The following is a 25,409-nucleotide window of genomic DNA, read 5'->3' as shown; positions in this document are numbered from 1 at the left end:
GGGTATTTCAGATTATATTATTCAGACTCCTGCCTTAGAACCTAAGATTCCCACTCCTGATTTATTTTTTGGTGACAGATCCAAATTTTTGAGTTTCAAAAATAACTGTAAACTGTTTTTTGCATTGAGACCCCGGTCCTCTGGTGATCCCATTCAGCAGATTAAAATCATCATATCCCTGCTGCGTGGTGACCCACAGGATTGGGCATTTTCCCTGGAATCTGGCAATCCTGCTTTGCTTAATGTTGATTCTTTCTTTCAAGCATTGGGGTTATTGTATGATGAGCCTAATTCTGTGGATCAAGCTGAGAAGATCTTGTTAGCCCTGTGTCAGGGTCAAGAAGCGGCAGAATCGTATTGCCAGAAATTTAGAAAATGGTCTGTACTGACTAAATGGAATGAGGATGCCTTGGCGGCAATTTTCAGATAGGGTCTGTCTGAATCCATTAAGGATGTTATGGTGGGGTTGCTCACGCCTGCTGGTCTGAGTTATTCTATGTCTCTGGCCATTCAGATTGATCGGCGCTTGCGCGAGCGCAGAGTTGTGCACACTGTGGTGCTGTCCTCCGAGCGGAGCCCTGAGCCTATGCAGTGTGATAGGATTTTGTCTAGAGCTGAACGACAAGGATTTAGGCGTCAGAATAGGTTGTGTTTTTACTGCGGCGATTCTGCTCATGTTATTTCTGATTGCCCTAAGCGTACAAAGAGAATCACTAGTTCTGTTACCATCAGTACTGTACAACCTAAATTTCTGTTATCTGTGACCTTGATCTGCTCATTATCGTCATTTTCTGTCATGGCATTTGTGGCGCCGCTCTGAACCTAATGGACTTTAAATTTGCCAGATGTTGTGGTTTCCCCTTGCAGCCTTTGCAGAACCCTATTCCTTTAAGGGGCATTGATGCTACACCGTTGGCTAAAAATAAACCTCAGTTTTGGACACAGCTGACCATGCGCATGGCGCCAGCCCATCAGGAAGATTGTCGTTTTCTGGTGTTGTATAATTTGCATGATGATATTGTGCTGGGTTTTCCATGGTTACAGCTACATAATCCGGTGTTAGATTGGAAATCTATGTCTGTGACTAGTTGGGGTTGTCAGGGGGTTCATGGTCACGTTCCTTTGATGTCAATTTCCTCTTCCCCCTCTTCTGAAATTCCTGAGTTTTTGTCTGATTTCCAGGATGTATTCGATGAGCCCAAATCCAGTTCCCTTCCACCACATAGGGACTATGATTGTGCTATTGACTTGATTCCAGGTTGTAAGTTCCCTAAGGGCCGACTTTTCAACCTGTCTGTGAAAGAACATGCCGCTATGCGGAGCTATATTAAGGAGTCTGTGGAGAAGGGGCATATTCGGCCATCTTCTTCACCATTGGGAGCAGGTTTTTTTTTGTTGCCAAGAAGGATGGCTCCTTGAGACCGTGTATTGATTATCGCCTCTTGAATAAGATCACGGTCAAATTTCAATACCCTTTGCCTTTGCTTACTGATTTGTTTGCTAGGATTAAGGGGGCTAGCTGGTTTACTAAGATTGACCTTCGAGGGGCATATAATCTTATTCGTATTAAACAGGGTGACGAATGGAAAACTGCATTTAATATGCCTGAAGGCCATTTTGAATACCTTGTGATGCCATTCGGACTCTCTAATGCCCCATCTGTGTTTCAGTCCTTCATGCATGATATCTTTCTGAGTTATCTTGATAAATTCATGGTTGTATATTTGGATGATATTTTGATTTTTTCCGATGATTGGGAGTCTCATGTGAAACAGGTCAGGATGGTATTTCAGATCCTCCGTAATAATGCTTTGTTTGTGAAGGGGTCGAAGTGCCTCTTTGGAGTACAGAAGGTTTCTTTTTTGGGCTTCATTTTTTCTCCCTCATCTATAGAAATGGATCCGGTTAAGGTTCAGGCCATTCATGATTGGATTCAGCCCACATCTGGGAAGAGCCTTCAGAAATTCTTGGGCTTTGCTAATTTTTATCGTCGTTTCATTGCCAACTTCTCCAGTGTGGTTAAACCTCTGACCCATTTGAAGAAGAAAGGCGCTGATGTGACGAATTGGTCCTCTGCGGCTGTTTCTGCCTTTCAGGAGCTTAAACGCCGATTTACTTCTGCCCCTGTGTTGCGTCAGCCGGATGTTTCTCTTCCATTTCAGGTTGAGGTTGACGCGTCTGAGATTGGGGCAGGGGCCGTTTTGTCTCAGAGGAATTCTGATGGTTCCTTGATGAAACCGTGTGCCTTCTTTTCTCGGAAGTTTTCGCCTGTGGAACGCAATTATGATATCGGCAATCGGGAGTTGTTGGCTATGAAGTGGACATTTGAGGAGTGGCGACATTGGCTTGCGGGGCCCAAGCACCGTATTGTGGTCCTGACCGATCATAAGAATCTGATTTACCTCGAGTCTGCCAAACGATTGAATCCTAGACAGGCTCGATGGTCCCTGTTTTTCTCCTGTTTTGATTTTGTGGTCTCGTACCTTCCTGGTACTAAGAATGTTAAGGCGGATGCCCTCTCTAGGAGTTTTTTTCCTGATTTCCCTGGGGTTCTGGAGCCGGTCGGCATTCTGAAGGAAGGGGTGGTTCTTTCTGCCGTCTCCCCTGATTTACGACGGGTTCTTCAGGAATTTCAGGCTAATAAACCTGACCGCTGTCCAGTGGGGAAACTGTTTGTTCCTGATAGATGGACTAGTAAAGTGATTTCTGAGGTTCATTGTTCTGTGTTGGCTGGCCATCCTGGGATTTTTGGTACCAGAGATTTGGTTGGTAGGTCCTTTTGGTGGCCTTCTTTGTCGCGGGATGTGCGTTCTTTTGTGCAGTCCTGTGGGATTTGCGAGCAGGCTAAGCCTTGCTGTTCCCGCGCTAGTGGGTTGCTTCTGCCTTTGCCGGTCCCTGAGACACCTTGGACGCATATTTCTATGGATTTTATTTCATATCTTCCGGTTTCCCAGAGGATGTTGGTTATCTGGGTGGTTTGTGACCGGTTTTCTAAGATGGTTCATTTGGTACCTTTGCCTAAATTGCCTTCCTCTTCTGATTTGGTTCCGTTGTTTTTTCAGCATGTGGTTCGTTTGCATGGCATTCCAAAGAATATTGTGTCCGATAGAGGTTCCCAGTTTGTTTCTAGGTTTTGGCGGGCCTTTTTGCTAGGCTGGGCATTGATTTGTCTTTTTCTTCCGCATTTCATCCTCAGACAAATGGCCAGACCGAGCGAACTAATCAGACTTTGGAAACTTATTTGAGATGCTTTGTGTCTGCTGATCAGGATGATTGGGTGGCTTTCTTGCCATTGGCCGAGTTTGCCCTTAATAATTGGGCTAGTTCTGCTACCTTGGTTTCGCCTTTTTTTGTAATTTTGGTTTTCATCCTCGTTTTTCTTCAGGGCAGGTTGAGCCTTCTGATTGTCCTGGTGTGGATTCTGTGGTTGACAGGCTGCAGCAGATTTGGGCTCATGTGGTGGACAATTTGGTGTTGTCTCAGGAGGAGGCTCAGCGTTTTGCTAACCGTCGTCGGTGTGTTGGTTCCCGGCTTCGGGTTGGGGATTTGGTCTGGTTGTCTTCCCGTCATGTTCCTATGAAGGTTTCTTCCCCTAAGTTCAAGCCTCGGTTTATTGGTCCTTATAGGATTTCTGAGATTATCAATCCAGTTTCTTTTCGTTTGGCTCTTCCAGCCTCTTTTTCCATCCATAATGTTTTCCATAGATCTTTGTTGCGGAAGTATGTGGTGCCCGTTGTTCCCTCTGTTGATCCTCCGGCCCCGGTGTTGATTGATGGGGAGTTGGAGTATGTGGTTGAGAAGATTTTGGATTCTCGTTTTTCGAGGCGGAAGCTTCAGTATCTGGTCAAGTGGAAGGGTTATGGCCAGGAGGATAATTCTTGGGTTGTTGCCTCCGATGTTCATGCTGACGATTTGGTTCGTGCCTTTCATTTGGCTCGTCCTGATCGGCCTGGGGGCTCTGGTGAGGGTTCGGTGACCCCTCCTCAAGGGGGGGATACTGTTGTGAATTCTGCTCTTGGGCTCCCTCCGGTGGTTATGAGTGGTAGTGCTGCGGTAGTTGGATCGCAGCATTTATCAGGTGTTTCTATTTTTTGCAATTTGGGCTAGGCTATTTAGTCCTGCTTTATCCTTTAGTCAGTGCCAGTTGTCCATTGTTTTTTGGAGGATTCACATCCATACCTGGTCTCTTCTGTTCTGCTGTTCATTTCAACAAAGATAAGTTCTGGCTTTGTTTTTGCTGTCCACCTGCTGTGGACCTTATAGTTCTGCGCATTTTCATGTTTTGTTTAGTCCAGCTTTGTCTGTGAAGGATTTTTTGCAGCCAAGCTGTGTCTCTGAAGATGCAGATATACCCTCCATGTCTTTAGTCAGATGTGGTGTTTTGTATTTTCTGTGGTGGATATTTTCTAGTGTTTTAATACTGACCGCATAGTACTCTGTCCTATTCTTTCTTTTTAGCTAGTATGGCCTCCTATGCTAAATCCTGATTTCATGTCTGCATATGTTATTTCCCTCTCCTCTCACAGTCAATATTTATGGGGGGCTGTCTATCCTTTGGGGATTTTCTCTGAGGCAAGATAGGTTTCCTGTTTCTGTCTGTAGGGAAAGTTAGTTCTTAGGCTGTGTCGAGGGGTCTAGGGAGTGTTAGGTACCCCCCATGGCTACTTTTAGTTGCGCTGCTAAGTTCAGGGTTTGCGGTCAGTACAGGTACCACCTTCTCCAGAGTACGTCTCATGCTGCTCCTAGGCCACGAGATCATAACAGCAGTGTATATATACAGGGGTAGTGGTACTGTGCAGTGTATATATACAGGACAGGAGGAGTGGTACTGTGCAGTGTATATATACAGGACAGGAGAAGAGGTACTGTGCAGTGTATATAAACAGGACAGGAGGAGTGGTACTGTGAAGTGTATATATACAGGAGGAGTGGTACTGTGCAGTGTATATATACAGGACAGGAGGAGTGGTACTGTGCAGTGTGTATATACAGGAGGAGTGGTACTGTGAAGTGTATATATACAGGAGGAGTGGTACTGTGCAGTGTATATATACAGGAGGCGTGGTACTGTGCAGTGTATATATACAGGGTGAGTGGTACTGTGCAGTGTATATATACAGGGGGAGTGGTACTGTTCAGTGTATATACTTCAACAGCCGTCCAGCCCAGGCCCCCAGCACCTGTCCTGTGTATATATTATATATACTGTATCTATACAGGCTGTATAGATACAGTATATACAGCCCCTTGGCGCCCCAGCTCACCCAGACTGTCAGAATACAGTGATATCATTGCACTCACTCAGGCGCCGGTAGGAGCTCCTCCAGAATCTGCCTGAAAAGTTCAGCACTGCAGCCAGGGGCGGGAGAGCAGAGCAGGAGAACGTGCTCTCTCCACCCACAAAAAATGTCACGCTGGCTGCGTTCTTAACCCCTATGTGCTTGCCTGCCTAGCCCTGCATGGACGGAGAAGATACTTGTGCCAGCTCCCACTGCCCGCACCTGTAAGACCTCCATGCCCGCAAATTGAAACGGCAAGCGGCCAGATGGGTCTATGACAGCGTGAGTGGGCCCCCCCGTCTCGCCAGGGCCCCGGCACTTGCCCGGGTGCTGACGCCGGCCCTGGTCGTGAGCTCCTTCTAATGACTCTATACGTACTGCCATAAATTTATTATCCTGATGAAACACAGATCTCGGATCTACATGTAGATTTCACCTCTAAGATGAGGGCCTCACAATCCTCCTTAGTGGGAATTTGTTGTAAATAGATATGTATTTCCTCAGGAATAGAGGGTCTTAAAGGAGAATTAGTAATGAAAGAAACGGAGCCAAGGTTGCTGTTCCCTGACTCCAATTCCTCAATAAGGGCATAGAGGGATGGGGTAGCACCTAGGTCTCCTGGGGAGTCAGTTCGGTTTGCAGAGGTAATAGTGTCTTTGTTTACGCAATTTGATGGGGGTCTTTATGGTTTAGGGGGCATATTGGAATCAAGAGATTTTGCTGCTATAGCGTTTCCAGTAGCTTCTGTTGAAGATAGAGATATTTTTGTCATAGGGAGTTTGCCTGATGATGGGTTAAATTCCAGAGTTGAGAGGGAGAGATTTGAGGTAAGTATCACTGTCTCAGAGTCCCCCTGCTGAGAAGCTAGGGCATACATTGGGTTGAATTTTCTTGTACCCACTTTTTCAATGATACATAAGGTGTTGGCAGGGCCGTATTTGCCACTAGGCACTTGAGGGCACGTGCCTAGGGCGGGAAAATGCAAGGGGGGGCGGCACCCGAGCAAGGTTTTTTTTTCCCCCCAATTATTCCAGTGCATCCCTTGGTTCCTGAAGACAGTGGGCGGCAGAGCGGCAGCCAGAACACGTGGTGCTGATGCCAACTCTCCCTACTGAGTGAGACACAGTGACCCCCTGCTCACAGCCTAACTCCTGCGTGTCTGGAAGTCCACTTACTGGGGCTGAGGTGGAGCGGCGGCGCCCTGTCTCCCGATCCTGGGACACATACATTGCTGGCCAGGACTCGCAGTAGAGCAGTACATAGTAAGTACTGTAATGATCTCCCACCCGCGCGCTGCCTGCTGCTGCCTGGCTCTGTCGTGACTCCCCTCACCCCTTCCTTCAGATTCCTCAGCGTTGTTTCTGCCTGCAGACAGTGCCTGAGGCTGGAGCCGTGCACTTGAATGTTTGATGTTTGTTTGCTCCCAGGAGTCGGACCCAGATAGAGTGAGTGGCGAGGGCCCTGGGAGCAAACATGTGCGGGGCTGTGTTTTCGGAGCTGTGTGTGTGCGGGGCTGTGTGTGTGTGTGTGTGCGGAGCTGTGTGTGTAGCTGTATATGTGTGCGGAGCTGTGTGTGCGCAGAGCTGTGCGTGTGTGGCGCAGTGTGTGTGCGCGGAGCTGTGTGTGCGCAGAGCTGTGTGTGTGCAGAGCTGTATGTGTGTGTGCAGAGCTGTATATGTGTGCGTGTGTGCAGAGCTGTGTGTGTGTGTAGCTGTATATGTGTGTGTGTGGAGCTGTGTGTGTGTCCGGAGCTGTGTGCGCGCGGAGCTGTATTTGTGTTGGGGGCTGTGTGTGCAGAACTGTGTGTGCGGGTTTGTATGTGTGTGTGCTTGCGGAGCTGTGTGTGCGGAGCTGTGTGTGCGGAGCTGTATGTGTGGGGCCTTGGAGTGATTGCACACTTTGAGAGTTATTAGGTCTACGGAGGAAGTTTTCTAAAGTCTCAGAATTAGTTAATGAGGTCTGCAGATACCCATTTTTTTTCCTGGATGTCTTTTTCCCCATTAGTTCTGGGGTAGGGAAAGTGCGTGGCCCCTCTTATTTTTGTTGTTGTCGGGTAGTAGCGTTAGTGTCCCATGTGTCTATTTTATCTTGCATGCGGGTATTCCTGTGCCTTAAGGACTGAATAGTAGAGTATAGGTTAGTGATGAGCGAATATACTCGTTACTCGAGATTTCCCGAGCACGCTCGGGTGTCCTCCGAGTACTTTTTAGTGCTCGGAGGTTTAGTTTTTCTTGCCGCAGCTGAATGATTTACATCTGTTGGCCAGCATAAGTACATGTGGGGATTGCCTGGTTGCTAGGGAATCCCCACATGTACTTATGCTGGCTAACAGATGTAAATCATTCAGATGCGGCAATAAAAACTAAATCTCCGAGCACTAAAAAGTACTCGGAGGTCATCCAAGTGTGCTCGGGAAATCTGGAGTAACGAGTATATTCGCTCATCACTGGTATAGGTAGGTGACAACCATTAAAATGATGTCACAGTTTGTGTAGATATAATCACTTATATTTGGAAATAAAGATGTGGTTACATGAATGGGCCACTTGATGTCAGCAGAGAGCTAGAGAAGAGCCCTTTATTATAAGGAAAAGCTCTTAGGCCTTTCTAACAATATAAGTAATCTACTATATAAAGCTGAATGTGTGTGTGTATGTGTGTGTGTGTGTGTGTATGTATGTATGTCCGGGATTGGCATTTGCACCGTCGCAGCTACAGCCACAAAATTTTGCACAGTCACACGTCTGGACCCCGAGAGCGTCATAGGCTATATTGTGAGGCGAAATTTTAACCCTGCGCGTTCCAATTCACCAAACAATTTTGCCCCTATCTACATAATGGGGAAAAAGTGAAATGAAAAGTGTTGGAGGCGTCGCAGCTACAGCAACAAAATTTTGCACAGTCACACGTCTGGACCCCGAGAGCATCATAGGCTACGTTGTGAGGTGAAATTTTAACCCCGCGCTTTCCAATTCACCAAACAATTTTGCCCCTATCTACATAATGGGGAAAAAGTGAAATGAAAAGTGTTGGAGGCGTCGCAGCTACAGCCACAAAATTTTGCACAGTCACACGTCTGGACCCTGAGAGCGTCATAGGCTATGTTGTGAGGTGAAATTTTAACTCCGCGCTTTCCAATTCACCAAACTATTTTTCCCCTATCTACATAATGGGGAAAAGTGAAAGGAAAAGTGTTGGAGGCAAATTGACAGCTGCCAGATGTGAACAAGGGGGACTTAAAGAATGAGAGTGATGGCGCAAAAGAGAATATACCGTACAGTTGCTAAGGTGGGGCCCCGACATGAGATACTCACCACACACTGGGATATGAACACACACACAAAATGCGCCACACACTACCACGTGCTTGAACACATATACCACCCTCAGCACACATTTCACCACACATACACCAACCTCGCCACATAAAAGTCGAAACACAAAAGTCGCCGCTCAAAACTCGCCACACGCAAAACTCGCCACATGCAAAAACTAGGCTCACGCAAAACTCGCCACAAGTGCAAAACTCACCTCATGGAAAACTCGCCACACGCAAAACTTGCACACGCGGAAGAATTGCCACATGCAAAAAATTTGCAACACATGCAAAAGTTGCCACACACAAAACTTGCACATACTGAAAAGGCACCACACATAAAACTCGCCACGCGCAAAACTCGCCATGCGCAAAACTTGCTGCACACAACTTGCTACACTAACCTGTCACATGCAACTCGACACACAAAAAGTTGCTACACGCATGTTGCCACACAAAACTCATCTCACAAAAGTCGCTACATGCATGTCGCCACACGCAACTCAACACACGCAACTTGACAAACGAAACTCGCCCTAAAACACACACAAGTCTGGTATTATCCTTCAAAAATAAAAATCTGATTAATAAGCAGACAAACTACAAGAGCAACAAATGTACCATATAGGAAATACGGCAGCTGTCAGTAACATGACCTGTCTTGTTGTGAATTCTGTTGTCGAACTCCCTCCTGTGGTCGTGAATGGTACTTCGGCGAGTTCTGTCTATGGGCTCCCTCTGGTGGCTATGAGTGAAGCTGCTGCTTCTGAGGTTCCTTACACAGGTAACGTGGTTTATCCTTTTGTTGGCTTCTCTATTTAACTCCACTCAGATCGTTACTCCATGCCAGCTGTCAATGTTTTAGCATTGGTTCAGTTCGCTCCTGGATCTGCCTGGTGACCTGTCTTCTCCTGCAGAAGCTAAGTTCCTTATTGTTATTTTTGCTCATTGTTTCTTTGTCCAGCTGGTTATCCTGATTTTGTCTTGCTAGCTGGAAGCTCTGGGATGCAGAGTGGCACCCCGCACCGTGAGTCGGTGCGGAGGACCCTTTTGCACACTCTGCGTGGTCTTTTGTAGGTTTTTGTGCTGACCGTAAAGATTCCTTTCCTATCCTCTGTCTATTTAGTAAGTCTGGCCTCCCTTTGCTGAAACCTATTTCATTTCTGCGTTTGTGACTTTCATCTTTACTCACAGTCATTATATGTGGGGGGCTGCCTATTCCTTTGGGGAATTTCTCTGAGGCAAGGTAGGCTTTATTTTCTATCTCTAGGGCTAGCTAGCTCTGAGGCTGTGACGAGGCGCCTATGGAGCGTCAGGAGCGCTCCACGGCTATTTTTAGTGTGTGTGATAGGATTAGGGCTTGCGGTCAGCAGAGCTCCCACATCCCAGAGCTCGTCCTGTATGAGTTTAACTATCAGGTTGGGTGTTCCTAACCACCAGGTCATAACACTGTCTATTATGTGTATGTGTGAGCTAATATATACTGCCAGGGGGAGGGCTTCCTGTTGGCTGGGGATTTATCAGGCTGCCAATTTATCTTACAAATACTGAGGTAAAAATACTGAGCAAATAACGTGTGAATGAGGTCTAATACAGGAGATCACACAGGTATATACTATATACAGGGGAGATGACACGCAGATATATACTATATACAGGAGAGATGACACACAGGTATATACTATATAGAGGAGGAGAGGACATACAGGTACATACTATATACAGGAGGAGATGACATACAGGTATATACTATATACAGGAGGAGATGACACACAGGTATATACTATATACAGGAGCAGATTACCTACAGGTATATACTATATACAGGAGGAGATGACACACAGGTATATACTATATACAGGAGGAGATGACATACAGGTATATACTATATATAGAAGTAGATGACATACAGGTATATATTATATATAGGAGGAGATGACATACAGGTATATACTATATATAGGATGAGATGACATACAGGTATATACTATATACAAGGGAGATGACATACAGGTATATACTATATACAGGAGTGTTATGAAAGGCAATTCAGTATCACAATGGACATGGAGGTCAGAGCACACACAGTGATCTGACAATAACCCAAAATAACAGAACGAGCTCTGGGACGTGGAAACTCTGCAGACCGCAATCCCTGATCCTCTCCAAACACAACTAGAGGCAGCCGTGGATTGCGCCTAACGCTCCCTATGCAACTCGGCACAGCCTGAGAAACTAACTAGCCTGAAGATAGAAAAATAAGCCTACCTTGCCTCAGAGAAATACCCCAAAGGAAAAGGCAGCCCCCCACATGTAATGACTGTGAGTAAGATGAAAAGACAAACGTAGGGATGAAATAGATTCAGCAAAGTGAGGCCCGATATTCTAGACAGAACGAGGATAGGAAAGATAACTTTGCGGTCTACACAAAACCCTAAAGAAAACCACGCAAAGGGGCAAAAAGACCCTCCGTACCGAACTAACGGCACGGAGGTACACCCTTTGCGTCCCAGAGCTTCCAGCAAAACAAATAGACAAGCTGGACAGAAAAAATAGCAACAAATAGCAAAGAAGCACTTAGCTATGCAGAGCAGCAGGCCACAGGAATGATCCAGAGAAACACAAGTCCAACACTGGAACATTGACAGGAAGCATGAATCAAAGCATTAGGTGGGGTTAAGTAGAGAAGCACCTAACGACCTCACCAGATCACCTGAGGGAGGAAACTCAGAAGCAGCAGTACCAGTTTCCTCCACAAACGGAAGCTCCCAGAGAGAATCAGCCGAAGTACCACTTGTGACCACAGGAGGGAGCTCTGCCACAGAATTCACAACAGTACCCCCCCCTTGAGGAGGGGTCACCGAACCCTCACCAGAGCCCCCAGGCCGACCAGGATGAGCCACATGAAAGGCACGAACAAGATCGGGAGCATGGACATCAGAGGCAAAAACCCAGGAATTATCCTCCTGAGCATAACCCTTCCATTTAACCAGATACTGGAGTTTCCGTCTTGAAACACGAGAATCCAAAATCTTCTCCACAATATACTCCAATTCCCCCTCCACCAAAACCGGGGCAGGAGAGTCAACAGATGGAACCATAGGTGCCACGTATCTCCGCAACAATGACCTTTGGAAGACGTTATGTATGAAAAAAGAATCTGGGAGGGTCAGACGAAAAGACACAGGATTAATAACCTCAGAAATACTATAAGGACCAATGAAACGAGGTTTAAACTTCGGAGAGGAAACCTTCATAGGAATATGACGAGAAGATAACCAAACCAGATCCCCAACACGAAGTCGGGGACCCACACGGCGTCTGCGATTAGCGAAACGTTGAGCCTTCTCCTGGGACAAGGTCAAATTGTCCACTACATGAGTCCAAATCTGCTGCAACCTGTCCACCACAGTATCCACACCAGGACAGTCCGAAGACTCAACCTGTCCTGAAGAGAAACGAGGATGGAACCCAGAATTGCAGAAAAATGGCGAAAGCAAGGTAGCCGAGCTGGCCCGATTATTAAGGGCGAACTGAGCCAAAGGCAAAAAGGACACCCAGTCATCCTGATCGGCAGAAACAAAGCATCTCAGATAGGTTTCCAAGGTCTGATTGGTTCGTTCGGTCTGGCCATTAGTCTGAGGATGAAAAGCCGAGGAAAAAGAAAAGTCAATGCCCATCCTACCACAAAAGGCTCGCCAAAACCTCGAAACAAACTGGGAATCTCTGTCAGAAACGATATTCTCTGGAATGCCATGCAAACGAACCACATGCTGGAAGAACAATGGCACCAAATCAGAGGAGGAAGGCAACTTGGACAAAGGTACCAGATGGACCATCTTAGAAAAGCGATCACAGACCACCCAAATGACTGACATCTTTTGAGAGACGGGAAGATCTGAAATAAAATCCATAGAGATATGTGTCCAAGGTCTCTTCGGGACCGGCAAGGGCAAAAGCAACCCACTGGCACGAGAACAGCAGGGCTTAGCCCGAGCACAAATCCCACAGGACTGCACAAAAGTACGCACATCCCGCGACAGAGATGGCCACCAAAAGGATCTAGCCACTAACTCTCTGGTATCAAAGATTCCAGGATGACCAGCCAACACCGAACAATGAACCTCAGAGATCACTTTATTTGTCCACCTATCCGGGACAAACAGTTTCTCCGCTGGACAACGATCAGGTTTATTAGCCTGAAATTTTTGCAGCACCCGCCGCAAATCAGGGGAGATGGCAGACACAATTACTCCTTCCTTGAGGATACCCGCCGGCTCAGATAAACCCGGAGAGTCGGGCACAAAACTCCTAGACAGAGCATCCGCCTTCACATTTTTAGAGCCCGGAAGGTACGAAATCACAAAGTCAAAACGGGCGAAAAACAGCGACCAACGAGCCTGTCTAGGATTCAAAAGTTCTTATGATCAGTCAATACCACCACGCGATGCTTAGCTCCTTCAAGCCAATGACGCCACTCCTCGAATGCCCACTTCATGGCCAGCAACTCTCGGTTGCCCACATCATAATTCCGCTCAGCAGGCGAAAACTTCCTGAAAAAAAAAGCGCATGGTTTCATCACTGAACAATCAGAACCTCTCTGCGACAAAACAGCCCCTACTCCAATCTCAGAAGCATCAACCTCGACCTGGAACGGAAGAGAAACATCTGGTTGACACAACACAGGGGCAGAAGAAAAACGACGCTTCAACTCTTGAAAAGCTTCCACAGCAGCAGAAGACCAATTGACCAAATCAGCACCCTTCTTGGTCAAATCAGTCAACGGTTTGGCAATACTAGAAAAATTGCAGATGAAGCGACGATAAAAATTAGCAAAGCCCAGGAACTTTTGCAGACTTTTCAGAGATGTCGGCTGAGTCCAATCATGGATGGCTTGGACCTTAACAGGATTCATCTCGATAGTAGAAGGGGAAAAGATGAACCCCAAAAATGAAACCTTCTGCACACCAAAGAGACACTTTGATCCCTTCACAAACAAAGAATTAGCACGCAGGACTTGAAAAACCGTTCTGACCTGTTTCACATGAGACTCCCAATCATCCGAGAAGATCAAAATGTCATCCAAGTACACAATCACGAATTTATCCAGGTACTCTCGGAAGATGTCATGCATAAAGGACTGAAACACTGATGGAGCATTGGCAAGTCCGAATGGCATCACCAGATACTCAAAATGACCCTCGGGCGTATTAAATGCAGTTTTCCATTCATCACCTCGCCTGATTCTCACCAGATTATACGCACCACGAAGATCAATCTTGGTGAACCAACTAGCCCCCTTAATCCGAGCAAACAAATCAGATAACAAAGGCAAGGGGTACTGAAATTTAACAGTGATCTTATTAAGAAGGCGATAATCTATACAAGGTCTCAGCGAACCATCCTTTTTGGCTACAAAAAAGAACCCTGCTCCTAATGGCGACGATGACGGGCGAATATGCCCCTTCTCCAGGGATTCCTTCACATAACTGCGCATAGCGGTGTGCTCAGGCACGGATAAATTAAACAGTCGACCTTTTGGGAATTTACCACCAGGAATCAAATTGATAGCACAATCACAATCCCTATGCGGAGGTAGGGCATCAGACTTGGGCTCATCAAATACATCCCGGTAATCAGACAAGAACTCTGGAACCTCAGAAGGGGTGGATGACGAAATTGACAAAAATGGAACATCACCATGTATCCCCTGACAACCCCAGCTGGACACCGACATGGATTTCCAATCCAATACTGGATTATGGGCTTGTAGCCATGGCAACCCCAACACGACCACATCATGCAGATTATGCAACACCAGAAAGCGAATAACCTCCTGATGTGCAGGAGCCATGCACATGGTCAGCTGGGTCCAGTACTGAGGCTTATTCTTGGCCAAAGGCGTAGCATCAATTCCTCTCAATGGAATAGGACACTGCAAGGGCTCCAAGAAAAACCCACAACGCTTAGCATATTCCAAGTCCATCAAATTCAGAGCAGCGCCTGAATCCACAAACGCCATGACAGAATATGATGACAAAGAGCAGATCAAGGTAACGGACAGAAGAAATTTTGACTGTACCATACCAATGGTGGCAGACCTAGCGAACCGCTTAATGCGCTTAGGACAATCAGAGATAGCATGAGTGGAATCACCACAGTAGAAACACAGCCCATTCAGACGTCTGTGTTTTTGCCGTTCAACTCTGGTCAAAGTCCTATCGCACTGCATAGGCTCAGGTTTAAGCTCAGGTAATACCGCCAAATGGTGCACAGATTTACGCTCACGCAAGCGTCGACCGATCTGAATAGCCAAAGACATAGACTCATTCAAAGCAGCAGGCATAGGAAATCCCACCATGACATCCTTAAGGGCTTCAGAGAGACCCTTTCTGAACATAGCTGCCAGCGCAGATTCATTCCATTGAGTGAGCACTGACCATTTTCTAAATTTCTGGCAATATACCTCTATCTCATCCTGACCCTGACAAAGAGCCAGCAAATTCTTTTCTGCCTGATCCACTAAATTAGGCTCATCGTACAGCAATCCGAGCGCCAGGAAAAACGCATTGATATTACTTAATGCAGGATCTCCTGGCGCAAGAGAAAATGCCCAGTCCTGAGGGTCGCCGCGCAAAAAAGAAATAATAATCAAAACCTGTTGAACTGGATCACCAGAGGAACGAGGTTTCAAGGCCAGAAATAACTTACAATTATTTTTGCAACTCAGAAACTTAGTTCTATCTCCAAAAAAACAAATCAGGAATAGGAATTCTTGGTTCTAACATAGATTTCTGATCAATAGTGTCTTGAATCTTTTGTACTCTTGCCGAGAGCTGATCCACAAATGAAGACAGACTTCTAATGTCCATCGCTACACCTGTGTACTGAACCACCCAAATGTCTAGGGGAAAAAAAAGACAAAACACAATGCCAAGAAAAAAAAATGGTCTCAGAACTTCTTTTTTCCCTCTATTGAGAATCATTAGTACTTTGGGCTTCCTGTACTGTTATGAAAGGCAATTCAGTATCACAATGGACATGGAGGTCAGAGCACACACAGTGATCTGACAATAACCCAAAATAACAGAACGAGCTCTGGGACGTGGGAACTCTGCAGACCGCAATCCCTGATCCTCTCCAAACACAACTAGAGGCAGCCGTGGATTGCGCCTAACGCTCCCTATGCAACTCGGCACAGCCTGAGAAACTAACTAGCCTGAAGATAGAAAAATAAGCCTACCTTGCCTCAGAGAAATACCCCAAAGGAAAAGGCAGCCCCCCACATGTAATGACTGTGAGTAAGATGAAAAGACAAACGTAGGGATGAAATAGATTCAGCAAAGTGAGGCCCGATATTCTAGACAGAACGAGGATAGGAAAGATAACTTTGCGGTCTACACAAAACCCTAAAGAAAACCACGCAAAGGGGCAAAAAGACCCTCCGTACCGAACTAACGGCACGGAGGTACACCCTTTGCGTCCCAGAGCTTCCAGCAAAACAAATAGACAAGCTGGACAGAAAAAATAGCAACAAATAGCAAAGAAGCACTTAGCTATGCAGAGCAGCAGGCCACAGGAATGATCCAGAGAAACACAAGTCCAACACTGGAACATTGACAGGAAGCATGAATAAAAGCATTAGGTGGGGTTAAGTAGAGAAGCACCTAACGACCTCACCAGATCACCTGAGGGAGGAAACTCAGAAGCAGCAGTACCAGTTTCCTCCACAAACGGAAGCTCCCAGAGAGAATCAGCCGAAGTACCACTTGTGACCACAGGAGGGAGCTCTGCCACAGAATTCACAACACAGGAGATGACATACAGGTGTATACTATATATATACGTATATACTGAGGTGAAAATGAAAAGGTGTGAGTGCAAGATGAGAGGAGTGAGGGAAAATAGTGGAGTGATCGGAAAATGACAGATGTCAGGTCGAAATGACAAGTGTTAGGGGGGAATGAGAGGAGTGAGGGAGAAAATGAGAGGTGTGAGGGAGAAAATGAGAGATGTGAGGGGGAAAATTAAAGATGTGATTGGGAAAATAAGAGGCGTGATGGGAAAATAAGAGAAGTGACATGCTATAACTAACCACAGATATTTACTATGCCCAGGCAACGCCGGGCTCTTCAGCTAGTCTAATATATAAAGCTGAATGTGTGTGTGTGTGTGTGTATGTATGTATGTATGTCCGGGATTGGCATCTGCACCGTCGCAGCTACAGCCACAAAATTTTGCACAGTCACACGTCTGGACCCCGAGAGCGTCATAGGCTATGTTGTGAGGCGAAATTTTAACCCCGCGCTTTCCAATTCACCAAACAATTTTGCCCCTATCTACATAATGGGGAAAAAGTGAAAGGAAAAGTGTTGGAGGCGTCGCAGCTACAGCCACAAAATTTTGCACAGTCACACGTCTGGACCCTGAGAGCGTCATAGGCTATGTTGTGAGGCGAAATTTTAACCCCGCGCGTTCCAATTCACCAAACAATTTGGCCCCTATCTACATACAGGGGAAAAAGGCAGCTGCCAGATGTGAACAAAGGGGACTTAAAGAACAAGAGCGATGGCACCAAAGAGTATATACCGTACAGATGCTAAGGTGGGGCCCCGACATGGGATACTCGCCACACACGGGGATATGAACACACACACAAAATGCGCCACACACTACCAAGTGCTTGAATATATACCACCCTCAGCACATATTTCACCACACATACACCAACCTCACTACATAAAAGTTGAAACACAAAAGTCGCCGCTCAAAACTCGCCACACGCCAAATTCGCCACATGCAAAACTAGGCTCACGCAAAACTCGCTACACGTGCAAAACTCACCTCAAGGAAAACTCGCCACACGCAAAACTTGCACACGCGGAAAAATTGCCACATGCACAAAAGTTGCAACACATGCAAAAGTTGCCTCACACAAAACTTACACATACTCAAAACGCACCACACATAAAACTCGACGCGCAAAACACACTAACCTGTCACATGCAACTCGACACACAAAAAGTTGCTACACGCATGTCGCCACACAATACTCATCTCACAAAAGTCACTACATGCATGTCGCCACACGCAACTCAACACAAACAAATTGACACATGAAACTCGCCCTAAAACACACACAAGTCTGGTATTATCCTTCAAAAATAAAAATCTGATTAATAAGCAGACAAACTACAAGAGCAACAAATGTACCATATAGGAAATACGGCAGCTGTCAGTCACATGACCTGTCTATTTTGTGAATGTGTGAGCTAATATATATACTGTCGGGGGGAGGGCTTCCTGTTGGCTGGGGATTTATCAGGCTGCTAATAGCAACCAAACACAGCTCAGCTTCTACTTTGCTACAGTTAATTAGTCTGAGCTCTGATTGGTTAATATAGGCAGGACATTCTCAGTATAACAAAGCTTGTGTGAGGTAATAGCATGTTGTTAGGGTGTGTTGGTGGAAAGGCTGATGTCAGTCACATTACCTCTATGTGAGAGGATATAGAAACTGCCAGTTACAGACTATTTTTACCACAAAAATGCCTCATAAGAAAAGGAATTCCATGGCACGAATGTCAGCTGATGCGAAAAGAAAAGCTGCATTACGAGCCAATGAAAAATGTGAAGACCGAGAAACAAGGCTGACACACATGAGAACAGCAGCTGCTTTCTCAAGGGCCAATGAACTTTCTGAGCAGAGGGAAGCGAGGCTTGCAGACATGAAAACAAGAGCTGCTTCCTCAAGAGCCAATGAACTTTCTGAGGAGAGGGAAGCGAGGCTTGCAGACATGAAAACAAGAGCTGCTTTCTCAAGAGCCAATGAACTTTCTGAGGAGAGGGAAGCGAGGCTTGCAGACCTGAAAACAAGAGCTGCTTCCTCAAGGGCCAATAAACTTTCTGAGGAGAGGGAAGCGAGGCTTGCAGACAAGAGAACAAGAACTGCTTCCTCAAGGGCCAATGAACTTTCTGAGGAGAGGGAAGCGAGGCTTGCAGACAAGAGAACAAGAACTGCTTCCTAAAGAGCCAAAGAAGTTTCTGAGGAGAGGGAAGCGAGACTTGCACATAAGAGAAAAAGAGCTGCTTCCTCAAGAGCCAATGAGTCATCTCAGCAGAGAGAAGGCCAACTTGCCGCTAAGAGAATTGCTATTTCTTCCACCAGGGCACAGGAAATGGTTGGAGATTTGAAACATACTGCCTTTTGTTACCAGTCAGACATAAACTATCAGGATAATCCTAAAGTTCAGATAGGAAAAATGGATGTGGTCTGCATGTACTGCAGTGCCCTTAAATGGAAAGATGAACCGCCAGGTTTATGCTGTGCAAATGGCAAGATAAAACTTCCACCTCTCCTGTCACCACCAGATCCCCTAAAGTCTCTGATGACGGGTACCAGTACAATATCAAAGCATTTCTTGGACAACATCAGGAAGTACAACTCCTGCTTCCAAATGACATCATTTGGTGCAACAAAAATGTTTACAACAGGATTTCTGCCGACATTCAAAGTTCAAGGACAGGTTTACCACTCAATTGGATCACTGCTTCCATTACAAGGAGAAGAACCTCAATTTCTTCAACTCTTCTTCATGGGAAATGCAGAAGCAGAGGCTCAGCGGAGATGCTCTTTAATTCCTAACACTCGCCTTGATATTGTCACTATTTTGCAGCAGTTCCTTCACTCCAACAATCCATATGTTCAACTTTTCAAGACTGCACTTGAATGCATGCCAAATGACGATTACAAAGTTGTAATTCGAGCTGACAAAACACCGCAAGGTGAACATCAGCAACGTTTCAATGCTCCCACATTTGATGATGTAGCAATCTTGATTGTAGGCAATGATTTTCAAAGCCGTGACATTGTGCTTCAGAAAAGGAACAATAGTTTGCAACGAGTAGCAGAAACTCACAGGTCCTATGATGCACTGCAATATCCAATCATCTTTTGGCAGGGACAGGATGGCTATCACTTTGGAATACCTCAGACAGATCCTACAACAGGCAACCCTTCAGGAAAAAAAGTGTCTGCCATGGACTTCTATGCATATAGGATCATGACAAGATTTGCAGAGGAAAATCACATCTTGAAATGCAAACACCTCTTCCACCAATTTATTGTTGACATGTATGCAAAGATTGAGAGTGAACGTCTTTTATATATCCGACTAAATCAAAAGAAGCTCAGGGCAGAGGAATATATTCACCTTAGAGATGCTGTTGCAAATGATGCTGATCCAAAAGAGTTGGGGAAAATGGTTATTCTTCCATCAACTGTCACTGGAAGCCCACGACACATGCATGAATACACACAGGATGCAATGACTTATGTGAGAAAGTATGGCCGTCCAGATCTTTTCATCACCTTTACTTGCAATCCTGCCTGGGAGGAAATTGGAGGGCACCTGTTGCCGGGCCAAAAATCAGTGAATCGCCATGACCTTATTGCTCGGGTTTTCAAACAGAAACTTTCAAAAATGACTAATCTCATCACAAAATCACATATTTATGGTGAGACGCAGTGCTGGATGTATTCAGTTGAATGGCAAAAAAGAGGCCTTCCTCACGCCCACATCTTGATCTGGCTGAAGCAAAAAATACAGCCTACCGAAATTGACAATATCATCAGTGCCGAATTGCCAGACCTTCGGATTGACCCATTGCTGTTTGACACCATCACAAAAAACATGATCCATGGTCCGTGTGGGAGTCTCAACAAAAATTCTCCCTGTATGATTGATGGCAGGTGTTCAAAGCATTACCCACGATCCCTGGTTCAAGAAACCCAAACAGGACAAGATGGATATCCAGTCTACCGAAGAAGAAAGCCAGGGGATGGTGGTTTCACAGCAAAGCTCAAAATGCGTGTTGGATCATCACTCCAAGAGATAGAAATTGACAACAGGTGGGTAGTGCCTTACAACCCTTTGCTCTCAAAAATCTTCCAGGCCCACATAAATGTTGAATCTTGCCACTCTGTGAAATCTATCAAGTATATCTGCAAATATGTCCACAAAGGAAGTGATCAAGCAGTTTTTGAACTCCAGAAAAATGGACCTATTATTGATGAAGTGGAGGCATTCCAGATGGGCAGGTACATAAGCAGCAATGAAGCTGTTTGGAGAATACTAGGCTTCTCCATTCATGAGCGCTACCCACCAGTTGTGCATCTGAGTGTACACTTGGAAAATGGACAGAGAATTTATTTTAACCCAGCAAACTTGCAGCAGCAGCTCCTAACACCACCTAAGACCACCCTCTTGGCATTTTTTGAGCTGTGTCAACAAGACCCTTTTGCAAAAACAATTCTCTACTGTGATTTACCAAAGTACTACACTTGGAATGCCTCCAGAAAAACACTGGAACGGAGGAAACGGGGCCTTGATATTGAAGGCTATCCAGGGGTGAAAGCAACTGATACGCTTGGTCGCGTCTACACTGTTCATCCGTCAAATGCAGAGTGCTTCTACCTGCGCATGTTACTTCATGTTGTCAAAGGCCCTACATCATTTTCTGACTTGAAGACCGTCGGAGGCCATGTGTGTGAAACATTCAGGGAAGCTTGCCAAAGAAAAGGACTTCTGGAAAATGATGGACACTGAGACATGACCCTCAGTGACGCTGCAGCCACACAAACCCCAAAGCGACTAAGACACCTCTTTGCTATTATTCTAACAACATGTAGCATTTCAAATCCTCTTGAGATTTGGACAAAGTTCAAAACTGATCTCAGTGAGGACATCCTCATGCAGATTAGAAGGGAAAATCCTCAGCAACTCATCAACTTCACTGAGGAAATGTTCAATGAAACTTTAATGCTCCTTGAAGACCAGTGCATAGCAATGTCAGGAAAAGCCTTACAGTTGCTTGGTTTGCCTGCTCCAATAAGAAATCCTGAAGGCATCCAAATGTGTAGGGAGATTTTCATAGAAACAAACTACAATATTGATGAACTGACAGCATGTGTGTCTCAGAATGAGCCAATATTGGTACCAGATCAAAGGGACGCCTATAACTATATTTTAAGTTTCAGTGAAACCAACAAAGGTGGGATTGTCTTCCTCGATGCTCCAGGTGGAACAGGAAAGACATTTGTAATCAACTTGCTCCTGGCAAAATTTCGACAACAAAAAAAGATTGCACTTGCAGTGGCATCTTCTGGAATTGCAGCTACGCTTTTAAACGGTGGCAGGACAGCACATTCGACATTCAAACTACCACTTAACCTGTCTCATAGTGACAGCCCCATGTGTAATATTGCCAAGGGATCAGGACTGGCCAAATTGCTTCAAAAATGCAGTGCTATCATTTGGGATGAATGCACTATGTCACACAAAAGGGCTCTAGAAGCAGTGGACAGACTTCTGCAGGACCTGCGTAGCAACAAATATATCATGGGAGAAGTAGTTGTTGTTTTGGCAGGTGACTTCCGCCAAACACTACCTGTTATTCCAAGATCAACCCCTGCAGACGAACTAAATGCCTGTCTGAAAGCATCATACCTTTGGAGAAAAGTAAAGAAAATGTCACTGAACACAAACATGAGGGTCTACATGACAGGCGATGTTTCTGCTGGACTGTTTTCGAGCCAGTTGTTGACTATTGGAGATGGCAAGGCACCAGTAAACTCAACCACTGGACAGATGACCTTCCCAAGCAACTTTTGATGCATTGTGACTTCCATTGAGGAGTTGAAAGCAAAGGTTTTTCCAAACATTCAACTCCACTTCAAAAATTCTGGCTGGCTGTGTGAAAGGGCTATTCTAGCTCTCAAAAATGACAGCGTCAACAAGATCAATCTTCAAATTCTAAATCTCCTTCCAGGTGTGTGCACAACCTACAAGTCAGTAGATACAGTAATAGACCCTGCTCAAGCATTATTTTATCCAATTGAGTTCCTCAATTACTTGGAGCCACAAGGACTTCCTCCTCACAACCTCTTTCTAAAACCTGGAGCACCTATTCTGTTATTGAGAAATTTGGATCCACCAAAGCCGTGTAATGGAACAAGACTCTTGATTAAGAACCTGTTTCCACATGTAATTGAGGCAACCATTTTGACAGGATGTGCCACAGGAGAAGATGTTTTCATTCCAACAATTCCTCTCATTCCATCTGATTTGCCGTTTGATTTTAAACGCCTCCAGTTTCCTGTTCGACTGGCATTTGCTATGTCCATCAACAAGGCTCAGGGACAGTCCTTGAAAGTAGTTGGAATCGATTTACAGTCTCCATGCTTTTCTCATGGTCAACTTTATGTGGCCTGTTCAAGAGTTGGAACAGCCAAAAATCTGTTTGTCTTTGCACCTGAAGAAAAAACTAAGAATGTCGTTTATCAAAAGGCTCTCGAATAAGTTGTAGAAGATTACTTCATATTACTTGGCCAATTTAGTTAAATCTGTGTGGAATATCTCTGGTGCTGAAATATATGTTGTAAAATGCTTATATTATCTTAGTTTTTGCCTTTTAATAATTACATTTCTATCTATTTGTTTTGTGGTTTTTGTGTGCAGAATAAATTTTTGTTAACACATTCTATTTTGCTTACAGCAGTTATTAACCCGGGCGAAGACGGGTAGTACAGCTAGTCTAATATATAAAGCTGAATGTGTGTGTGTGTGTGTGTATGTATGTATGTATGTCCGGGATTGGCATCTGCACCGTCGCAGCTACAGCCACAAAATTTTGCACAGTCACATGTCTGGACCCCGAGTGCGTCATAGGCTATGGTGTGAGGCGAAATTTTAACCCCGCACATTCCAATTCACCAAACAATTTTGCCCGTCTACATAATGGGGAAAAAGTGAAAGGAAAAGTGTTGGAGGCGTCTCAGCTACAGCCACAAAATTTTGCACAGTCACACGTCTGGACCCCGAGAGCGTCATAGGCTATGTTGTGAGGTGAAATTTTAACCCCGTGTTTTCCAATTCACCAAACAATTTTGCCCCTATCTACATAATGGGAAAAAAATGAAAGGAAAAGTGTAGGAGGCAAATTGACAACTGCTAGATGTGAACAAGGGGGACTTAAAGAATGAGAGCGAAGGCGCCAAAGAGTATATACCGTACAGTTGCTAAGGTGGGGCCCCGACATGGATACTCACCACACACGGGGATATGAACACACACACAAAATGCGCCACACTCTACCACGTGCTTGAACACATATTACCCTCAGCACACATTTCACCACAAATACACCAACCTCGCCACATAAAAGTCGAAACACAAAAGTCGCCACTCAAAACTCGCCACGCGCAGAACTCACCACATGCAAAAACTAGGCTCACGCAAAACTCGCCACAAGTGCAAAACTCACCTCATGGAAAACTCGCCACACGCAAAACTTGCACACGCGGAAAAATTGCCACATGCACAAAAGTTGCAACACATGCAAAAGTTGCCTCACACAAAACTTGCACATACTCAAAAGGCACCACACAGAAAACTCGCCACGCGCAAAACTCGCCATGCGCAAAACTTGCTGCACACAACTTGCTACACTAACCTGTCACATGCAACTCGACACACAAAAAGTTGCTACACGCATGTTGCCACACAAAAGTTATCTCACAAAAGTCGCTACATGCATGTCGCCACACGCAACTCAACACACACAACTTGACAAACGAAACTCGCCCTAAAACACACACAAGTCTGGTATTATCCTTCAAAAATAAAAATCTGATTAATAAGCAGACAAACTACAACAAATGTACCATAAAGGAAATACGGCAGCTGTCAGTCACATGACCTGTCTATTATGTATATGTGTGAGCTAATATATACTGCCAGGGGGAGGGCTTCCTGTTGGCTGGGGATTTATCAGGCTGCCAATTTAGCTTACAAATACTGAGGTAAAAATACTGAGCAAATAACGTGTGAACGAGGTCTAATACAGGAGGAGATGACACACAGGTATATACTATATACAGGGGAGATGACACACAGATATATACTATATACAGGAGAGATGACACAGGTATATACTATATAGAGGAGGAAATGGAGGAGATGACATACAGGTACATATATATAAAGGAGGAGATGACATACAGGTATATACTATATACAGGAGGAGATGACGCACAGGTATACACTATATACAGGAGCAGATGACCTACAGGTATATACTATATACAGGAGGAGATGACATACAGGTATATGCTATACAGTTAGGTCCATATATATTTGGACAGAGACAACATTTTTCCAATTTTTGTTATAGACATTACCACAATGAATTTTAAACAAAACAATTCAGATGCAGTTGAAGTTCAGACTTTCAGCTTTCATTTGTGGGTATCCACATTAAAATTGGATGAAGGGTTTAGGAGTTGCAGCTCCTTAACATGTGCCACCCTGTTTTTAAAGGGACCAAAAGTAATTGGACAGATTCAATAATTTTAAATAAAACGTTCATTTTTAGTACTTGGTTGAAAACCCTTTGTGGGCAATGACTGCCTGAAGTCTTGAACTCATGGACATCACCAAAAGCTGTGTTTCCTCCTTTTTGATGCTCTGCCAGGCCTTCACTGCTGTGGTTTTCAGTTGCTGTTTGTTTGTGGGCCTTTCTGCCTGAAGTTTAGTCTTTAACAAGTGAAATACATGCTCAATTGGGTTGAGATCAGGTGACTGACTTGGCCATTCAAGAATATTCCACTTCTTTGCTTTAATAAACTCCTGGGTTGCTTTGGCTTTATGTTTTGGGTCATTGTACATCTGTAGTATGAAACGACGACCAATCAGTTTGGCTACATTTGGCTGGATCTGAGCCCTCAGTATGTCTCTGAATACCTCAGAATTCAT

This window comes from Ranitomeya imitator, chromosome 3, assembly GCF_032444005.1.
Source record: "Ranitomeya imitator isolate aRanImi1 chromosome 3, aRanImi1.pri, whole genome shotgun sequence".
Lineage (NCBI taxonomy): Eukaryota > Metazoa > Chordata > Amphibia > Anura > Dendrobatidae > Ranitomeya > Ranitomeya imitator.
Note: the sequence above shows the minus strand (reverse complement) of the source record.